At 35.5% G+C, this 18,561-nt stretch overlaps 4 long non-coding RNA genes and 1 other non-coding gene across 7 annotated transcripts in view; 3 read left to right on the top strand and 2 right to left on the bottom strand.

Annotated features, from left to right (window-relative positions):
* Window positions 1-12,766, bottom strand: part of LOC110385963 (uncharacterized) — a 42,480-nt gene extending 29,714 nt beyond the window's left edge. Inside the window, exons 1-2 of the long non-coding RNA XR_002431223.3 lie at window positions 12,549-12,766; window positions 11,804-11,941 (exon numbers count right to left, since the gene is read on the bottom strand). This is a non-coding gene — a long non-coding RNA (uncharacterized LOC110385963). The remainder of the gene's footprint in view (window positions 1-11,803; window positions 11,942-12,548) is intronic.
* Window positions 605-11,759, top strand: LOC105842245 (uncharacterized). Its single transcript, XR_001139968.4, has 3 exons — window positions 605-849; window positions 9,189-9,304; window positions 11,237-11,759. It is a non-coding gene; the product is annotated as an uncharacterized LOC105842245 (long non-coding RNA).
* Mir3206 (microRNA mir-3206) lies at window positions 3,141-3,238 on the top strand. Its single transcript, NR_107489.1, has one exon. It is a non-coding gene; the product is annotated as a microRNA mir-3206 (primary transcript).
* On the bottom strand, window positions 9,886-11,225 carry LOC134199059 (uncharacterized). The gene is made up of 2 exons (XR_009973400.1): window positions 10,354-11,225; window positions 9,886-10,270 (listed from the first exon to the last, which is right to left on the bottom strand). It is a non-coding gene; the product is annotated as an uncharacterized LOC134199059 (long non-coding RNA).
* Window positions 12,767-14,707: 1,941 nt separating the features above from the next.
* On the top strand, window positions 14,708-18,558 carry LOC110385957 (uncharacterized). Of its 3 annotated transcripts, none has more exons than XR_009973399.1 (3): window positions 14,708-14,905; window positions 15,335-15,441; window positions 18,235-18,558. It is a non-coding gene; the product is annotated as an uncharacterized LOC110385957 (long non-coding RNA). The 3 variants fall into 3 exon arrangements; XR_002431214.3 differs by having other exon boundaries at window positions 18,196-18,558; XR_009973398.1 differs by having other exon boundaries at window positions 15,335-15,454; window positions 18,196-18,558.
* Window positions 18,559-18,561: the final 3 nt, after the last annotated feature.

Raw genomic sequence — 18,561 nt, 5'->3', positions numbered from 1 at the left:
AAAATTTCAATTGGAACTGCAATTAATAGTTATGTTACTTAAATAGCTAATACAAACACAATGCGGGGATATGTTCACATTCGTAACCACAGTATCTAATCATAGGGTGTAAGGTATCAAATTACAACATTTTTCAAAAAAGTTAATGTAATTTTGAAAAAAAAAGAGCTGGATATTTTTTTTCCGTGGGTAGTTATTGACCCAACCATACACCATTACCGACTTATCGTTGAAGTTTGGGACACCCTGCATATATATATTTCTTTTGTTTATATTGCTTAAATATGTGGACGAGCTCTGGAGTTACCGAAGCCCATAGAAATCTACAACGTAAATGCCGCCACTCACCTTGAGATTTAAGGTCTCAGTATAGTACCGCGGCTTCTCCACCCTTCGAACCCAAACGCATTGCTGCGTCACTACAGAAATAGGCAGGGCGGTGGTGCCTATCCATGCAATAAAAAAAAACTGCATAATACAAAGACCTCGTAGATATTCAAAAACAAATTCTGAAATGAACCGCTACGAATACATAGAACCAAATATAATTGACTATGAAGCATTTAGAATTCATCGTAAAATATACTATTGACTAATTAAACTTAATTAGATTACTAGAAAGTCATGAGCTGTTCGTGTTAGTAGTATTCATTTATTGTACAGAACCGGTCGGCTGGTGATTTTGCACGACAAACTATTGATCGGAAAAGATAATTTTAGATAAACGTTGATAAAATATGGCGATTTTTAAGCACTCGCTTTGACAATGTGTGTTTAGTCTTAGTTCTACGGTGAACGACATTGGATACAAGTTTATTTTTCGGTGTTATTACAAAATTACGAAATGTGGTGAGTGTTTTAGCAATCGAGTAGTTGTTTAGAGACGTGCTTACTATGAAACTTCTCGGGAGGGTAGGCAGTACGGACTCCATTTTGAAGAGCGCGATGTTACACTGAGAGATCATCGGTTCATTAGAACAAAAAAAAAACCTTTGTTCTTATCTGAAGTTGCAGCCAGCGTAGCATTTTCTATTCAGGAAGACTCATCACATTGAGATTTTGAAAACGATCCTTATTTCGCGTCTTTGTTTGACCACAGCTTTACCATATATTCATCTGAATATAGAACAAAAAAAAAACCTTTGTTCTTATCTGAAATTGCAGCCAGCGTAGCATTTTCTATTCAGGAAGACTCATCACATTGAGATTTTGAAAACGATCCTTATTTCGCGTCTTTGTTTGACCACAGCTTTACCATATATTCATCTGAATAAGCGTACATATCTTTCATTTTTTTTATTGCTTTTATGGATGGACGAGCTCACAGCCCACCTGGTGTTAAGTGGTTACTGGAGCCCATAGATATTTACGACGTAAATGCGCCACCCACCTTGAGATACAAGTTCTAAAGTCTCAGTATAGTTACAACGGCTGCCCCACCCTTCAAACCGAAACGCATTACTGCTTCACGGCAGAAATAGGTAGGGCGGTGGTACCTATCCGCGCGGACTCACAAGTGGTCCAACCACCAGTAATTACGCAAATTATAATTTTGCGGGTTTGATTTTTATTACACGATGTTATTCCTTCACCGTGGAAGTCAATCGTGAACATTTGTTGAGTACGTATTTCATTAGAAAAATTGGTACCCGCCTGCGGGATTCGAACACAGTTGCATCGCTTCAACACGAATGCACCGGGCGTCTTATCCTTTAAGCCACGACGACTTCAAAACTAACTAACGTCCATGAAAATATTCGCTGGGGAAATAAATACTATAAACAAATAGTTAACTTGAAACTAATTTATATATGTATGGTTAGGAAAACCATCAAATATCTTTACTTACGTAAACGTGCGTATACAATACAACGGATAGATTTTAGATATATCGTAAAACGTCCTTATGTCATTTGTTTTGCTGGAGTCATGGTCCAGACGGCTGGCTGATCCTTCGGCTGGTCGTAGGACCGTCGAGGCGATTCGCCCGGTCCTTGTGGATTGGGTGAATCGTGACAGAGGACGCCTCACTTTCCGGCTCACGCAGGTGCTCACTGGGCATGGTTGCTTCGGTGAGTTCCTGCACCGGATCACAGCCGAGCCGACGGCAGAGTGCCACCATTGTGGTTGCGACTTGGACACGGCAGAGCATACGCTCGTCGCCTGCCCCGCATGGGAGGGGTGGCGCCGTGTCCTCGTCGCAAAAATAGGAAACGACTTGTCGTTGCCGAGTGTTGTGGCATCGATGCTCGGCGACGACGAGTCGTGGAAGGCGATGCTCGACTTCTGCGAGTGCACCATCTCGCAGAAGGAGGCGGCGGGGCGCGTGAGAGACGCGCAAGCCCGCCGCCGTCGGGCGGGGATCAGTGAGGCGGATCTCGCCCAAGCCCTGGCCCTCTAAGGGTTTCGGGTCCCCTTCACATGTCGGTCTGGGGACCGGCGAAGGGGGCCTAAGAAGACGACGTGCAAGCTGCTCTGCACGCGTTTTACGCAAGAGCATCCGGGTGATGGAAGGCCGGCTATCCTCGACCCACGCTGGTTCTGACCCAGCGGGGTATTCCGTAGGATAACCCATTCTAACCGGCGCCATCTAGGCGGGCTCCGGATAGCCTGCCGACCGAGAGGGCTGGTGGTCGTGGCGACGACAACAGCCAGTCCGGCGTCCCGAGGGGGGGGTGATGGGAGAGATGTGCTCCGCACTAAACGCTTCACTTTCCCCCCTTTGCCTTTTCATGGGTTCTGTCTCATGCGAGGTTCGGACGCGGGTTGTTGAGCGACAGGAGGTTTTAGTCAGTTCGACTCCGACATGCCCCGCCCTTCATCCCCAGGGGAGGGCGGAAGTCCGGCGATTTCCTCCTGACCAAAAAAAAAAATAATTTTCATTTGTTTGTTTTTATTTCTTGCTTAGATGGGTGGACAAGCTCACAGCCCACCTGGTGTTAAGTGGTTAGTGGAGCCCATGGACATCTACAACGTAAATGCGCCACCCACCTTGAGATATAAGTTCTAAGGTGTCAGTATAGTTACAACGGCTGCCCCGCCCTTCAAACCGAAACGCATTACTGCTTCACGGCAGAAATAGGCAGGGCGGTGGTCCTACCTGTGCGGACTCACAAGAGGTCCTACCACCAGTAATGAATATAGTTAACGATATCCATCAGTTTGTAGGTAAAATATTCTCTTTTACTATTAGTTTTTCTGAGCATGAATATCAGCAACATCTAGATGGGTTAACTAAAAACGTGGTTAATCCACAGCTAAGCTGCTCCGAATTCTCAATAAGATAAAGCTAAAATTGAATGCTTCTTAAAAAAATGTGTTTGGGAATAAATTATTATTGAATGGCAATTGAATTTTTAATATACATATTATAATAAATTTTTTTTCGTGCCGGGCGAACCTCCTACGAACGCCCTGACCGCAATCACGCGTTGTAGACATTGCAACGCTCGCGGGTCAGGGCTTGGTTAAGTGTACCAGAGCCGATCATCAACATAAACGCCTCCACCCACCCCGAGACCTAAATTCTAAGTCTCCGTTCTACAGTAGAACGGCCGCCCCACCCTTCCAACCGCATTAGTGTTTCGCAGCAGAAATAAGCAGAGTGGTGGTAGCTACCCCTGCGGGCATACAAGACGCCCTCCTCTCCCACCAGTTACATTATTTTTCAATAGGTAGCGTATTATTACTAATCTTACAAGTGTTATTAGTCATCGTTATCACGTACACGATCATTGTCATACTTGCGATACGTTGTAGGTTTTTCCAATTTGTAAATACCTACATAGTCACTACATAGTATAAAACAAAGTCGCTATGTATGCTTAAATCTTTAAAACTACGCAACGGATTTTGATGCGGTTTTTTTAAATAGATAGAGTGATTAAAGAGGAAGGTTTATATTTATAATAACATCCATTAAATAGTGGAGAAATCAATAATAAATTACAGTTTCCGAAGCGAAGCGAGGGCGGGTCGCTAGTATTTTATATAATATAATCTTTACTACCTCAAAAGATAAAAAAACACTAATAATCGTAAAATATAGGAACAGTGAATCAGAACTTCGAAATGATAACGAACGCTAATCCTTTCGAAATTTAATACAATACAAGTCGCAGCCTAACGGATAAGGCGGCCGGTGTATTTGTACGGAAAGACGCGACCGTGTCGGCACTTGAATCAACCATCTAAATACGTTTTTACGAAAATACGTAGCTATCTAATCGCGTTCACGAATGACTCCCGCGAAACAATTTGGTAAAAATAAGATTTACGTAACTACTGGCCGTAGGGCGTATTGTACGAAAAAGTATACCTTATGCCTCTAAGTAATCTAGGTTCTTAGAGCGGTGGTCACGTTAGTATGCTTATGAGCTTCAGTAACCACTAAATGTACCGTCGGCATCGTCTCTCTATGTTGAGCAAAAGTATTTCACACTAATAATTATTTTACACTAGAGGTCCCGCAGTAGTCGAAATTCGACTATAATTAATTGGAATTGTAAGTTTGTACACTATTATGATTGTATGTTATACTTCTTAATCACAAATTTCGCCAATGACTATACTCTATAAAAAATATTAACAAAGACAAACAATATTTAATCTATTCTCAATTTGACAACAGACGTCAAGAAAAAAAGTTTGACAATAAATAGTATGCATGCGTGTGTGCGTCAAATACATGGTATGTAGTGTGTGTAATGTTTTCTTTATTGATTTAATGTCTCTTTTATGCATTATTTAAAAAAAATATTAGCATTGTGCACTTCTTCTCTATATATCTCTATAAGTGTGAAAAATTTCATACTCCTCCGTTCGCGCGTTTTTCGTAAAAAGGGATACAAAGTTTTTGCTTCACGTATTAATGGGTCATACACAAATAGAGAACAAAAAAGTGCAGCAAAAAAAATATCTCAGAATCAGTGTGAAACAAACTATTTATTATTTAACTATTGATTATCAATCTTTTAATCACTGTAACCGAGATCAATATGTCTTATTTTTGGCATAATCGCAATTTTTATATTTTTGCGGACCACAGAAGAGACGATTTGGTCTACAAGAGAGATGAAAAGCTGTGATGCAGCGTAAGCTAAAATATATTAAGACAACATAATCAAGCACGTGTAGCCACTGGTATAAACGAATACCGAAACGCAAATAAAATGTCAACATAATCACATTAATTGGAAAATAAAAAATAAAATAATAATGTCTACAGAAAGGAAAATCGCTTCGGTGGACTTATGACACAAAACAAATATCGAATGATAATAATTTTACAGCCATGGTATATTCTTCGTATATAATTCTTTAGATAGCTAATGAATTTTAATATGGAATGTAATGAAATTTAAGGACTTAACTTATTTCAAAATATTTCCAGAGAACTATCAAAATTGTCTGAATATTGTAAAGGAGTTGATGGCCATCATTTTTTTGATGAAAAGCTTATAGAGCAATCGGACTCACTATCAGAATATAATATACGCAGTGCCCGCTTAATAGGTTTACGTGGCTCTCGATCATATATAATATCAGAATCTGGAGTAAACCTGTCTGAGAAATCAGGTGATATTGATAGCGTAGATGCGTCGGATGTTACTGGTATAAAAGGAGAATTAGGTACAGATAAATATTCTATTTCAGGAGTATTTGACCCAGAATCTAGAACATATTATTATGAGGCCCGAAACGAATTCAATGTCTTCATTTGCAAATTTATTTGACCTAGACGATAATGAAAACAATGCATATCAGCTGTATTTCTTCACTATTTTCTTTTTTCTGTTTATACGTTTCTCTAACTGACGATTGGTTCTTCTGTTTTCTGTTTAATCTTGATAATTGCATACGATATCTAACTAAGCCTGAACCCATGTTTGATATTTTCATTCTTAAATACTTATTCTCTGATTTAAGTCGTCGCAAGTTACGAGCTTTAATAACTTTACCTCCACTAACACGAGATCTTGCCAAATATGATGAACTTGAAGATGAAATGTTACTAATCAAATCAGTAGCCTCAGCTTTTTGCTGTTTTTCTTTTCACGTCTTATTTTCGCTTTTTCTCTTCATGCCTTCCTATGTTCCTTTGCTGCCTGGGAGTGTAGACTTTTATAATTTTAATTAGACCTTCAGCTTTTTTTTTCTTGTTACTTTCTTTGTCTTGTTTTCTTATCTCTTGAATTTCTGCTCCGCTCAGCTTAGCACGTGTGCGTCTCATGCTCAACTTCTTTTGTTGACGACGTCTTTGTTTTTTTTGTTCTTCTTAGAGTTGAATTTTAGATCAGCTTGCTCGTGGCATATTTACTTTAAAAAAAATGCAATACGAAAAAAAGCATGAACTAAAACGAAGGAAGATATGGACCAACCCACGACCAAGGGTTGAACCCACTGAACGAAATCAATAGAAAAAAAATAAAATCGTTTCCTCTATTTACATTGATTAGATTTGTAACTTTTTTTATTGCGAATATAAAATGTACTAAAAAGTTTGAGGCTCTAACCTAGAATATCAAATGTTGCCAAAATCAAACCTCTTTCTAACCAACTTTAAAAAAGGAGTAGGCCCTCGATTCATAAATTTTTTTAGTTCTTCTCTACTTAGACCTACTAAGGTATGTTTCTTACACATTTTCTGTGGACTTGGTCTTTTCGGTGGACATCGGGACCACAGGAAAGACGTCCACAGAAAAGATGTATTGTAAAAACTCTTGCGTAAAGAAATTAACTTTGAGGTTAGAAATCAAGCAACATGCTTTTCATTTACTTGTACTAAATGCTCATATAAAAACAATAAATATACATTTTTATAGATAATATTTACATGTCTATAATTGGAACAGGAAAGAACACTTGATCTTTTACGTTTATGTGTGTTTTGGAATAAAAAATATATTTTAACTCGCACTGGAATCGAAACAACAAAATATCAAACGCCGGAATGAAATGAATTTAGTGATGCCAACAGTTAAAAACATAAACTTAATGCGGTCGAATAAATTAAAATTTGATGTCGTTTTATCGCGTCCACAGAAAAGACTCCATTTCATGTAACCATAAGTTTATTGGATTTATTGTATACTATTTTTTTTTTATTCTCAATATTATCATCTTTATTATATTTTTTGTGTTACAGGAAAATAATTTTAATACATAGGGTACTTTAACTATTTTTAAACATGGCTCAAACATTATACCTTCGTCTTGTAACAGTCCACAGGAAGAGATTTTTTGATGTTTAACGACATCAAAATGAATTTATGAAATGTAATATTTTACAAGATACGATTAAAATGAGTAGTAATATAGTACCTTTACAATTTAAATACTTTCAAATATTCGCTAATTTGCTCTTTTAGATGATACATTGCTATAACACTTTTTTTACCCTTTTTGTGTATGACCCTAATATATAGATTACCATAAAAGTCACAAGCTTCATAAAACAACGTAAAGGATTATAGAAGGTTCTTTTGGTACAATTTTTTTTGTCGAAGTGCTCTTAAACAAATATGTCGTTCGTATCAATGTGTTTTCTATCTATTCGCGATGTCTGATTAAAGCGGTGTTAGATACATTCAGTTCATGGTTAAAGGGGATTTAGAGATCCGACATTCAGATTTAGAGATTCGACATAGTATCTATATATTAATACGTGAAGCAAAAACTTTGTATCCCTTTTTACGAAAATTGCGCGGACGGAGGAGTATGAAATTTTCCACACTTATAGAGAATATAGAGAAGAAGTGCACAATGCTAATATTTTTTTTAAATAATAAATAAAAGATACTTTAAATCAATAAAGAAAACATTACACACAGTACATACCATATATTTGACGCACACAAGCATGCATACTATTTATTGTCAAACTTTTGTTCTTGACGTCTGTGGTCAAATTCAGAATAAATTAAATATTGTTTGTCTTTGTTAATATTTTTTTATAGTATAGTCATTGGCGAAATTTGTGATTAAGAAGTATAACATACAATCATAATAGTGTACAAACTTACAATTCCAATTAATTATAGTCGAATTTCGACTACTGCGGGACCTCTAGTTTAGATAAATAGACAGTACATAATTTAGACTATAATATGAAATGTGATGTCTTATTTACCTGTCTTTTGATTTCGACCTCTTTTATCTTCTCGTTTACCTTTCCAAGATATTCAAACCCTATAAATAAGTCACAGTACCTTTTCCATTGCAGTCTTTAAATATATGCATTCTGAATACGTACTCTACAATAAAAGTTACTTAGAAACGGATTTCTTTTTCTTTATAAACCCCTAACAACATTCCTCTATTATCATTCAAGAAATGCATATTTGTTAAGCATTTTCATACATAGCATTATGACATTCAGTTGAAACCAGCTAGGTCATTGCATGATCTGCATCTATACACAATCAGATGTTGATCATGCATATCGGCATGCGTCATATGTGCCTTTCTCTTTCCAACTTATAGGTCATAATCATATTCTCTCTGTCTAACTTTCGCAGATTTGGGAATGGATACATTTGTCCCGCGAATATTACAAGAATAACTTAGCTTAGGTTCCTTATTCTCAATTTTACGGATACTGAGTAACCGACTCAAATTCGAGCGCTCATTTAATAATCTCATTAACCCATATGATTCATATCGAGTGTTCCACTTACAAATTCTGGGTGAAGCTTATCCAACCAAGGTACAAAATACATTGGCCACTAATGACGATTACGTAAATAAAGTACCAAATATTAATTTACGACATCAAGAATAGTAGCGGCAGCTATAATAGAACAATTTGTGTGATTGATGCTAACGCGCTATGGCGCTAACGACGTTTTCAAGATAAAATTGCATTTATACATACAAGTTCGGAACAATAAGAGCTCAGCCCACTGAGTTTCTCGCCGGATCTTCTCAGTGGGTCGCGTTTTCGATCCGGTGGTAGATTCTGCGAAGCACTGCTCTGGCTAGGGCCAGTGTTAGCAACACTCTCAGTTTGAGCCCCGTGAGCTCACCTACACATCAGAGAAGCTGAAATAGCCTCTCAAGGCTATCAGCAAAGGTAGGAAAACAAAAAAAAGAGCAATTTCATCCGCTCATTTTCCCTTTATCGTTTGCCCCAAAAGCAAACAAAAAAAAACAATATTAAAAGACTGGTTATTATTGATTGGTTTCAGTTGCGGGTGCGTTTGTTCTCTTCTTTGCAAGATCATCAGTGCGATAATCTCAGTGTTATTCTTTATTGCGATCGTGCTCCTCGTGCTGTGGCTGGTCGGAGTTATTTTTGTGACATGTAAGAAATATTTTATCTCTATACTTTATATTATAAATTCCACATTAATTACTTAACTTAGCATAATAAAGTAAAACAAATTAAAAATCATAGTAACATCATAAAGTTGATTATCGATAAAGTTCATTATTGAAAACACGAATAAAATAACATTTTCTGAAAATAAATCATAGCTAGATCGATTTATCGCCCCCGAAATCCCCTGTATAGGGTAAAGCCGAGATAGATGCCCCACTTTTTGAAATAGTCATGTAATTTTGAAAATATTAATTTTATACGAATAATTTCTACTAATGTAGTTAGCTCAATCCTTTATGTTTAATTAGTATAAATTTTTTTTAACCTATCAAATACAGATTTTGCAAAAATTCGTTTTTCGTAGAACCTTTTTTTGGAGGATAGATGCCTACCTGTATGGATAGTTGCCCCACCAAGAAAATACTGAGTAGGATAGATGCCTGCAGTGCAGGATAGATGCCTTTTATACCGTGTAAACGAAAAAACCAAACCAAATATTAAGAAGTTCTATTCCTAACAGAGCAATTGTCTCCAAGAAACATGGGTCATTATAATAAAAAATATTTTGTATTTTTTAAGTCTTTGAATGTTTATAATTAAAAGAAAATTCTCATATCACACAAATGATCATAATTAATTTTTTAAATCGTTAAGTAAGCGTAAGCTAAACTACAATTTTTTTAGTTTCAACATGCATTATCCAATTTTTTTATTAAATTAAATTTTACAAATTGTTATTCAACAAAAATATAAATTTTTAATTGTTTATAAAATATTCACATTAAGTGTCAATGTGTACATTGCAAAATCATTTTTTTTTATATTAAATTAACACAATAAAAAACAAATATCTTTAATATTTTGTCCAATTGAAGTTTACTGGATAGTGCTTTCAATTTTCCACATCTTTTACATCATTTCTGAAAAACACGTTTCATGTAGCTAGTTCTGAAACATTAAACATTGAATCCAGTCGGATTGCGACTTCGTATCTTTATAGTTTTCAAAACATTCAATGCAGATATATTTACATGCGTTTTAGGTTAGGTTTATCCCTTAGATTTCTTTAGGGGCAAATCTATTGTTTTATTTCCTTTCATTTTATAGTAAAGTGGATTGTCTTCATCTTCGCTGCTTGAACTGTAGGTAAATCATTTGTTTGTGTTTTATGTTTTCGTGGCATATTTCTGCTATATTCTGAAATGGCAGAGTATGGAGGGATAGATGCCCCTAAAGGCACCTATGCCCCAAAAAATCAGGGCAACTATCCTTTGTGATAAGGATAGATACCCAAATTTTTTGTAAATAAATTATAAACATAATAGCATTTATTTACACTTAGATGCAGACTCAATGAACCAATATATTCACGTAGTAAAAAATATAATGGAATTTTACACTAATTATAAAGTTATACCACGCTAAATACTAACCTTTAAATCTTTGACGTGTTCGTGAAATTCCGCGCGGAGAAAATTACATCCACGAGGAAAACACTTCGTCACCACGCGATTGTCAAATGGTACATGAGGTATGGGGTGACTGTGGTTCCTACTTATTAAATTATTTTTTTGTCATGAGTGCGGGAAGTTAGGTTTTTAGAACATGAGGCATCTATCCCGCTGCGGCATCTATCCAGGTTTTACCCTACTAAATTTTATGAAAATCGTTGAATCCGTTTCCGAGATTCAGATTATATATATATTAATATACAAGAATTGCTCGTTTAAAGGTATAAGATTATTAAATTTCATTGAATGCAGGATTGCCTTAAAACTTACTAGAAATAATGTAATTTTAATTTAACATTAAAAGTTAATTTTCAAATTCCTATCCAAATGCACCCGAAAATACAAAAACGACATTCTTATACCAGCTTGTGCCTGTAATTAATAAATAATTGTTTTTTTACAGAGCGACATCGATTGGAGACTGCAATGAGTCATTGAAATAATTAGAATAAGATATCATGTCAATTAAATTTAATATGTAAATAATAGTAATGCACAAAGATTATTTTTGATAGTTTAGTTGTCATTAATAACATAATAAATGATGAACATTAATCTGTTATGAGACTATAGAATGTTAAGACAAAATATGATGGTAAAAATTTATAATATAGCTTTACCAGTCAAATTGAATCCCTCAAGTTAAAAAAAAAACTCGAGGTGCATGTCTCTCTTACTGGTTTATTGAATTGAAAATCGATTATGAATAGTGTTTTATTTTGTTAATAATATTTTTTAATGAAATTCAAGCACTATATAGATACCCTTAATGACTAATAATGACTAAATTGTGGTGATTAGTGAAAAACAAAATAAACTGTAACTGTTAATAACTGTAACATTGTAATTTAAATTATTTTTTTCTAGATTCTAGACTATTATATTTTCTAATTAATAAAAGGAAGCAACGAAATGTGTGTTTTTTACCTATTCGTTTTATTGCTTTGAAGTTCATTTCATAGTTCCTTACCTCCTATCAGGGTTCTGAAAATTTCAGTCCACGACTTTGAAGCCAAATTTGACGCCACGCTTTTTTTTTTATTGCTTAGATTGGTGGACGAGGTCACAGCCGACCTGGCGTTAAGTGGTTACTTGAGCCCATAGACATCTACAACATAAATGCGCCACCCACCTTGGGATATAAGTTCTAAGGTCTCAGTATAGTTACAATGTATACAAGTATAGTGCTATTATTGATTTCTGGTAATAATACACAGGAAACAAAACTTTTAAAGTCGTATTTCAAGAGAACAAGTCTATTATACCGAATCTTGATCAATTAACACATCAGTCAGATGTTGCTTTTATTAGAAATGCATCTAAACTAATTATTTTTTCGAAATGAGATCGTTTCTTAAAGTTTGGTCGAATTAGACCTTTATTTATTTATTTATTTATTAAGTTGCACCAACAAAGTGATCATCAATACAAAACATTGAATAATTGACAAAAGTTTATTAATGCATGCAATTATAGGTGCAATCGACAGTGCATTAATATCAAAAATAAAAAAATATACAGCTAAGATTTCATTACATTTCATTTATTGCTTAAGATTAATTTATATTTAATTGGGAGATGATCCGCGACAGATTTTTCCTGTAAGTTGTGAGACAATTAGAAAAAACATCTATTTCACTTAAAATTAGTTCAGCGCAGACAAAACAAGATAAAAAAACCTTTAGAAAAAGACAGTTCACAATAGGTATACCTACCTACTTTAAATCACAATCCGTTTAATTTGATTACGATTAAACAGGTTTGTCGACGTACCACGTACATGCCGATGCTTAGTTAAACAACGCAATTATTAAGCAACATGTATTTAACGTAGAATTTCAATATTTTAAACAACATTTACAATTAGGATTATTAGGAGTGTGATTTTACGTTTTAGTTTTAGCGGGCTTTCTGTCTCCACCACAGACTATATAAATATGTGTAGATAACGCTGCCAGGTGACGATAAGTACCGTAAAATGGGGCGATTAGGGACAAATTCCAACTTTATGAGCAATTTTAAGGTAGTTGTTGATGTATATAATGCTATATCAGGATCAAAATGATTGAGTCTTGGGGGCATCTTTGTTGTCTAATTTAAAATTATGCAACTAGCATTCCAGTTTAAGCAAAAAATGCAAAAATAGGTGTAATCCCTATTTACCCGAAAATTGCGGTTAATTGGGACGAAATGAGAAATTTGCTAGGGTTGGCACTAATTTTATTTTTATATAAAAAAAAAATTGAAAAACTGGCAAAAGTACATGGCAGACATCACCTCAATTATAGGTGCAATCGACAGTGCAGTAACAACAAAATATATATATGTACATATATATATATATATATATTTATACATATATAGTGGGCTTTCTTAGAAACGGTTTATATTTCTCCGTTCTTGGTAAGTACTTAGGGGCTGATATTTCTATCTGGGTTAAGAGATTAGGTGTGTCGGTTATTCCATGCATTAATCAGATGAATACCCCCACTCTGAACAAATATTAAATATTTTATTATGTATTACTTAGACATTTTTGTCCACCTTGAGATTTCATTGATCTTGTTACATGTCTCCGCAAAATCGACTTACTTATATTAAATTGCTTATCTATTTCAACTAAAGACTTATTCCCAATTTCGTTTCGATAAACCAGATTTTTACCAACAAATTAAAAAAATATTGTTATAACTACATAGACAACCCTACAAACCTGTACCTATTTATACTTAGGTCGTTTCCATTTCACGTATTCTCATCCCAATTGACCCCTTTTTCTTTGTTATTTGTACCTAAGACGTCCCCAATATCCCCAAAAACAACAGATTTTTACATGTATTTTTATTTAATCAAATACATTAAAACCAATAACAACTGAGACTTACTTTTAATATATATGCTGGTTCAAACACTAAATAACGTTTATAAATCATAGTCGTCTTCTATTATTATCAAATAAATAAAAGAGAGCAAAGTTTCTAGCACTAAAATAATTACCACCACAGGAAGTTAATTTGAAACGCGATTTTTTATAAGTTAGCAGCTATTATCATGCATATTCAGAGTTGTTTTGTGAACTTTCAACATTCTACTATTAAACTACAAAAAAATGGAAGATTTTGCAACGAATATAAAACTTATATTGAGCGTCGAAAGATTTTCCCGGTTTTTTCCCGATTCGCCTTTCAATCCCTAATCGCCCCATTTTACCGGTACCTACGAGGTATGTACACTTACAATCGGCCATAGGATTGTCCAAAGTTTTTACTTATTACCTAGAGGTAAATACCACAGGCGTATCATACTGCAGTAATTTTGGTGCATTCAATACCTGAGTATGACGCTTGGATTTGCAGTTAGTTTTTCTTGGAACGATTCACAGTATTATGAGCAAAAGTTAGTCAAAACGGAAATTTTACTGAAAAGGATAGACAGACATTTTACAATTTAGCTGATATTTAATAGAACATCGGAAACTGAATGAATAACCTTTTAAATATAAGATTGAAATTTCAATTACATTCACATTTATACCCTTCAATAAAATTATGTTCTTACTTTTTTGGACCCTCCGACCTTAATAATTTAAACTAATTTAATTTGTGCTGTTTAATAATTTCTAGTAGCCGACACTTGTAAATGTGCGTTGGATAAGTAACCTAGAAACAAATTCAATAAAAAGAATTAAACAAAAAAAACGATTTCAACCAAATAAAATGAGAATATCATCAATGTTTACACAGCAGTTTATTTGTAAATTATGAAGGATAACTGAAAAAATAGATAGTGGTCAGATATAAATAATATTAATTTGTCAAAAGAGTTTCCTACTCAATTAGAATTTATTTAATATTTTATAATTTCGGACGTAATCTCTTTTGACAGAACAGCATTCAGAAATAATGTCTTATGCTTGATAAGTTTATTGAGTATTTAATTTTATTCGCATTATTAGCATTCAAAAACGATATTATTCAACAACAACAAAAAAAACTTTTAAAACTATGGTACTATATTTGAAAACACGGACGGTTACTGTTTTATTTTGATCGATTTTAGTTAGTTAAATGTGGTAAGTATTAAATATGAATATAATAACTAATAATTCTAAACTGACCATAGTGAAGCAAATTTAAATAAAAAATCGTATATTTTTTTTATTTTTTTTTATTGCTTAGATGGGTGGACGAGCTCACAGCCCACCTGGTGTTAAGTGGTTACTGGGAGCCCATAGACATCCACAACGTAAATGCGCCGCCCACCTTGAGATATAAGTTCTAAGGTCTCAAGTATAGTTACAACGGCTGCCCCAGCCTTCAAACCGAAACGCATTACTGCTTCACGGCAGAAATAGGCAGGGTGGTGGTACCCACCCGCGCGGACTCACAAGGGGTCCTACCACCAGTAAATATGAATCTTACCTATATCGAATGCGTTCACGAATTGGTAGTTTTTAGCTGCTTAGAACCTATGACTTGACCAAATAGTTTTTATTTTTCAGCTGTTTAATTGGTTTGACGTGTCAGCTAATAACACTGCTCGCTACAATATTGCTGGCGGCCCTTATTGCTGTAGGGATTGTAACAGTCGTCAAGTCAATGATGTGAAGTGAGCACTTAAGGTTATTTATTATTATTACTTATTACACTTATTTACTTTTAAGATCACATAGATCTAAATTGTGTCTCTAGCATCATAAACCTGTACCTAAATTTAAAACAAATCAGTCATCATCATCATCATGAAATCGTTGCTTTATCAATTTTCAGATCCAGACGATAAATTAATTTTATTCAATTTCTTCAAATCATGTCTTAAGCCACAAGTTTAATATTACCATAATTGGCCGTTTATATATGAAAAAACGTCAATTTGTTTATAAACATAAAAATAAAATTAGCCTGTGCTTTATTAATTAATAACATTACTTAATCGCCAATCTTTTGAGGTCCAATCGCCTCACATCAATACAGAATCCCTTAGAAATAAGGTGACGCTCTACAAAACTTGCATACACCCCGTCATGACCTATGCAAGGTGCACTAAGGTGCTTGAGGTACCTAAAAGCACCGTTAGTGTATCGGGAGGATCCGTAATGACGTGATGACGCTCAGCACGCACTCGAAGCGTGCCCGCGTTGGGAGCGCTCGCGGCGAGACCTCATCGCGGTGCTGGGGAGAGACCTCTCCTTGCGGGCTGTCATCGCCCGCATGCTAGAGGACCAGAATTCTTGGGAGGCCATGACCAGGTTTTGCGACCTGGTCATGGCGTTCCGTGAGGCTGAGGAGCGCGAAAGGGAGTGGGATCCCTCTTCGGCTTCACAACGAAGAAGGCGGAGTGGGCGGCACGGGCGCGAAGCTCTCGTCATCTCCCGTAGGGGCTGTCGGGTGCCGGGTGCGGGGGTGCCCGGTACTCGGCTGTTGGTCCGGTGGTGAGGCGGCGCAAGGTGGCTCCTGTGCACCGCTCACGGTGTGTCTCCGAGACGACGTCCTGCGGGATTTTCCCGGGGATGGAGTGCCGTCCTATTAACAGGATGGGTACCGGCGACGGCGAGCCTTCGGCGCGCACTGTGCGGTACCGTGGGTTTCGTGGAGTCGGAGTGGTGGGGCTCGATGGGGTTTAGTCGGTAGTCGTTCTGCGGGGCAAGTGCTTCGCGCGCCTTTTTCAAGGCGTAGTCTCCTGTGAGAAATTGGGGGAGGTGAAGGACTTCGGCTCTTCTCTTCTCCCCTTCTTCCTCTCAGGAGGCGCCGGAGTCCGACATAACCCGGTCCGTTACCCCCCTTGACCGGGTATCCGTAAATGAATTCCCCAGCGTTAAAAAAAAAAAAAAAAAAAAAAAAGGATCCGTAATGACGTGCTTAGGGTGACGTCGACTGTTTACCATTCGGTCCACAGGATCGGGTATGGGTATCTGTTACGAAATACCGTAAACGAAGTACCTACCTCAAAATTGATAATCCGACCATACCTATTGTAAATGGGTCAAGATTTTAATAAGCTTGTGATTTACATTCTAAGTAGTTTCTTTTCGATATATAAATAAATAGTAAGTATTACATCTCAAGATATATTTTAAATATTTCTATTTTATTAAATGAGAATGTACAACATGACATAAACTGCAGATATTGCCCAGTAAAGATTTCATTCGAATTTAAATTTGTCGCGCAGTGAGTGTGCAACGATGTAGTGTTGTATTTCCTCTGAGAGATATAAAATCCAGCGCAAAAATATGGCTTCCTCTCCCCTGTTGAATATAACACCCCACAACGAGATTGCATCGTGATATGATTGGTGTAGGTATTCTGTAATTTTTAAGAACACAGTGCAGCGCACCTTTTGTTTAAACTCAATAGCAAAATTTGTATAGGTATATAGTTATGTAGATTATATTATAGTAGATTACACTAACTTTAGTTGCAAAATATCAATCACAATACAAGTACGTCGTAAAAATCTTGTCCGTTATATAAGATTTTCTTCACTCATCGTCTTAATAACAGGTACCTACATTTCTGGTCTGAGGTCTGCTCAGAAATTACTTGATTGCTTCAAAGCGTTCCAAAAGTGGAATTTTTTTCGCACTAGCGTGCATGTGTACCATATACTTAATATGTGGTCCATTGTTCGCGAAATTATTATTATAAATTAACAACTAGTTTCAGTTAGGTTCAGTGATTGTTTGCATCTGTTCTCTGTGCTATCACGTGTGTCACATATCTTCTAAGTGTATCATCTATGAGGTGTTCTATGAGGTAATATTTGTATTGTAATATGATAAATTATAAACGTGGCATTATGTAAGATATTTTCAAGGCGCGCTCACTAACATCTCACAGAAAATTTTATTTGTTTTATAATACGCAAAAATCTACTATATAAAAAATTTACTGCATAGGTTGTTGACATACCTAAATACATTTCATATCGTCGCTGCCAACCAAAATCTGCTATATGCAAAAATTCTATTTTGAAATAACGAGTAAAAATATTTTCGTATAAAATTTTGTATGAAGGTGAAATTTTAAGAACTAGGTACCTATATCAAATGAAAGCTATAGATATAATAAGCTATATATATGAAGGCTATAGGCAAAAAAGCACACAATATAGCAGATGTTGGTTTGACAACGACGATATTTAATTTTATTTAAATCAACTATCGTCTGATTATGCAGGTATTACTGCCATCTATTGAATCATATGTGTACTTCATGCTCAGTATTGTCGAAGGAGTTCCCGTTCCTATATTGCTTGATAACAAACAATTCGATTTCAACATTTTTTAGGCTCCTTACATTTTAAATCACTAACCGATTAGCATTTACTTTGTTTAATTATCTAAATAAAACACACTTTCAGTCCATATGGCAAATAATAACCAGTTTGGATTTTTTTGAGGATGGCAACTAGACAACCAATTAGCGAGACGTTAAGCAAGGCAACTATTATAAAGACTATTTAGGCACCACGGGAGTTGAGTACGCTAGTGAACTAGCACATGGAAAATTGAATAAAATGAAATAAGAAATAAGAGATAATACAAGTCCACGCCGTAAATGTTGGGTAACATGAATTTAATAATAAAAGATTTCAATAAAATTATATGAATGAAAAAAAATCCTTCCTGTTTTAAAAGTGTCCAAGAAACCACGTCCAGCGATTTTGTTTGCTGTTAACACAATTGTAAACCTTCCCAATTAAAAAAAATAAGCCACCACTAAACAC

Source organism: Bombyx mori, chromosome 6, assembly GCF_030269925.1.
Source record: "Bombyx mori chromosome 6, ASM3026992v2".
Classification (NCBI taxonomy): domain Eukaryota; kingdom Metazoa; phylum Arthropoda; class Insecta; order Lepidoptera; family Bombycidae; genus Bombyx; species Bombyx mori.
Note: the sequence above shows the minus strand (reverse complement) of the source record. Positions and strands in the feature narration are given on the sequence as shown.